The sequence below is a fragment of the Heloderma suspectum genome, chromosome 11 (assembly GCF_057233095.1).
Source record: "Heloderma suspectum isolate Gila_16-S chromosome 11, 16-S_ref, whole genome shotgun sequence".
Taxonomy (NCBI): Eukaryota; Metazoa; Chordata; class Lepidosauria; order Squamata; family Helodermatidae; genus Heloderma; species Heloderma suspectum.
Window position 1 is genome coordinate 1,343,624 of NC_139468.1, and position 2,612 is coordinate 1,346,235.

A 2,612-nucleotide genomic window follows, 5' to 3' on the forward strand; every position below is an offset into this window, starting at 1 on the left:
CCTGCCTCCTCCTCCTCCTTTTTCTCCCTTCTCCATCTGTCTTGGCTCGGTTGCTCAGAGATCGCAGAGGGGAAGCGACTGTCTGAACTAGGGAGCTTGTAAACACATTGCCAGTGCTTCTGAGTTTTCAATGGGTCGACATAGAAATTTTAAGCTATTTTATAAACATTAAAAACAACAAAACTTTCTCTTTTGCAAGGAGAGAAGGAGCTAATTGACTATGATCTCCTCTCTTTTGCAAAGATAAACTTAAAGCTACAAGGCCGTTTTAAACTGCATGGCTAAGTTAGGGGAAAAGCTCTCAGGGCTATCACTAGACAAGCTAGCCAGAGATTTATAGTATCACACCCACCCACCCACCCTCTTTTCTTCTCTTTTCCCTCAACCTGGTACACGAAAACAACGTGCGGAAACTCAGGACGCTGGGGGGTGATGGGCATCGCCTTATACTTGCATTCTTTAGGCAGCCATTAATCTTCTTCGGGTTGGATGAATCAGAAGTCGGAATTAAGATTGCTGGGAGAATTATCAACAACCTCAGATATGCAGACGATACCACCCTAATGGCAGAAAGCGAAGAGGGTCTCAAGAGCCTCTTGTTGAGGGTGAAAGAAGAGAGTGCAAAAGCTGGTTTGAAACTCAACATTAAAAAAACGAAGATCATGGCATCTGGCCCCATCACTTCCTGGCATATAGAAGAGGAAGAAATGGAAGCAGTGACAGATGTTACTTTCTTGGGCTCCAAGATCACCACAGACGGTGACTGTAGCCATGAAATTAAAAGACGCTTGCTCCTTGGGAGGAAAGCTATGGCAAACCTAGACAGCGTAGTAAGAAGCAGAGACATCACCTTGCCGACAAAGGTCCGTCTAATCAAAGCTATGGTTTTCCCAGTAGCAACGTATGGCTGTGAGAGCTGGACTATACGGAAGGCTGAGCGCCGAAGAATCGATGCTTTCGAACTGTGGTGCTGGAGAAGACTCTTACGAGTCCCCTGGACTGCAAGGAGGTCAAATCAGTCAATCCTAGAGAAAATCAACCCTGAGTGCTCATTGGAAGGGCAGATACTGAAGCTGAAGCTCAAATATTTTGGCCACCTAATGCGAAGAGAAAACTCCCTGGAAAAGGCCCTGATGCTGGGAAAGACTGAAGGCAAAAGGAGAAGGGGACGGCAGAGGATGAGACGGCTAGATAGCATCACTGAGGCAATGAATATGAACTTGGGCACACTCCGGGAGAGAGCGCAGGACAGGAAGGCCTGGCGTGCTATGGTCCATGCGGTCACGAAGAGTCGGACACGACTGAACAACAAATCTTCTTCGGGAGGCGGTGGGGTGATTTGCAGGACTTCAAGGGCAAGCTTCCCAGTTTGTTTGTATTTGTAAATTCCAAGCTCAAAACAGGACATGGTGAGGTACAGGGCAGCCAAATCTTTGCTTTGGCTATTAACTCAGGTCAGCTTTTTTCGCTGGGGTCTCAAACAGGAAAACGGTCTTAAAGTTGTAACATCACTGACAGCGTCAGCCAGCCGGCTACACAGATCTCACTGTTTTTAAGACAGTTACTCCAATATCTTCTTTTCTTCTCAATTTTCTTCTTTTCTTCTCAGTGACTCTGATTTCTGCAACAGCGTCACTTGAGAAGTCTCGGTTCTGCTGAACCACATCCGGGGCTTCTATTCATGGGAAAAGATGCCCCACCTGAACTCTGAAGGCCCCCCCAGCCCGGCAGGGAAATCTTGTGCCCCTCGAAGCCACCTGGAGCGAGCTGGGCTGAGGCTTAAGCTGCTGCCCCCGGGAGCACGGGGCGTCAACGTGCGGCACTCCGGCCGGGTCCTGTCCGGAGGGGCTTTGTCCAGAGATGCTCAACCGCCCCCCGCGGCTGCAGCGCTCCAGCCCAAAGAGCCCCTCTCCTTGGGGCCTGGCACGTGCCTCTGTGGCGCTGGCTCTGCAGCCCCGCTGTCCGGCTTCACCCCGCCGGGGGTCTCCTTTCGGCCTGCCTCGGGGCGCCTCGGGGGCGTTCACACGGGCGTCCCCGTGAGGCCAGCTTGGGGCGAAGCTCTCGCCCGAGGCGCGCGGCGGGCGGCGCTCGGGCAGGCGCGGGAACTCGAGGGCGCCAGGCAAAGGCCGCCCAGCAGGGGCGCCGCTCGAAGGCGGGCGCCGGAAGCGCGCGAGGGGCGTCCGGAGGAGCTTCCCGCGAGCAGCGCGAGCCGCCCGGCCAGTTCCGACGCAGCTCGACGCAGCCGTTGCCGGAGCAGCCGTTTGGGGCGCGGCCCCGGCCCGGCCCGGCCCGGCCCGGCCCGGCCCCGGCCCGGCCCGGCCGCCCTCAGCGCCGCCGCCGCCGCCGCGGTGGGCGCCGGGCCTCTACGGCGGCCGGCGCGGCGCGCGGGGTCCGGGGCGCGGCCCTGGCCCGGCGGCTGCAGGAGCGGCTTCCAGATGTAGACGCCGCCCGCCACGCCCGGCGCGCCGGCCAGCAGCAGCTGCGGGAGAGCCCGGCCGCGCCTCCTCCGCCGTCCCGCCCGGCGCGCACGCGCAGACGCCGCCCGGCGGGGCTTCGGAGAGCGGCCCCTCGCGGCGGCGGCGGCGCGTCTGCGCGCGCGCGGAAGAGCCCGC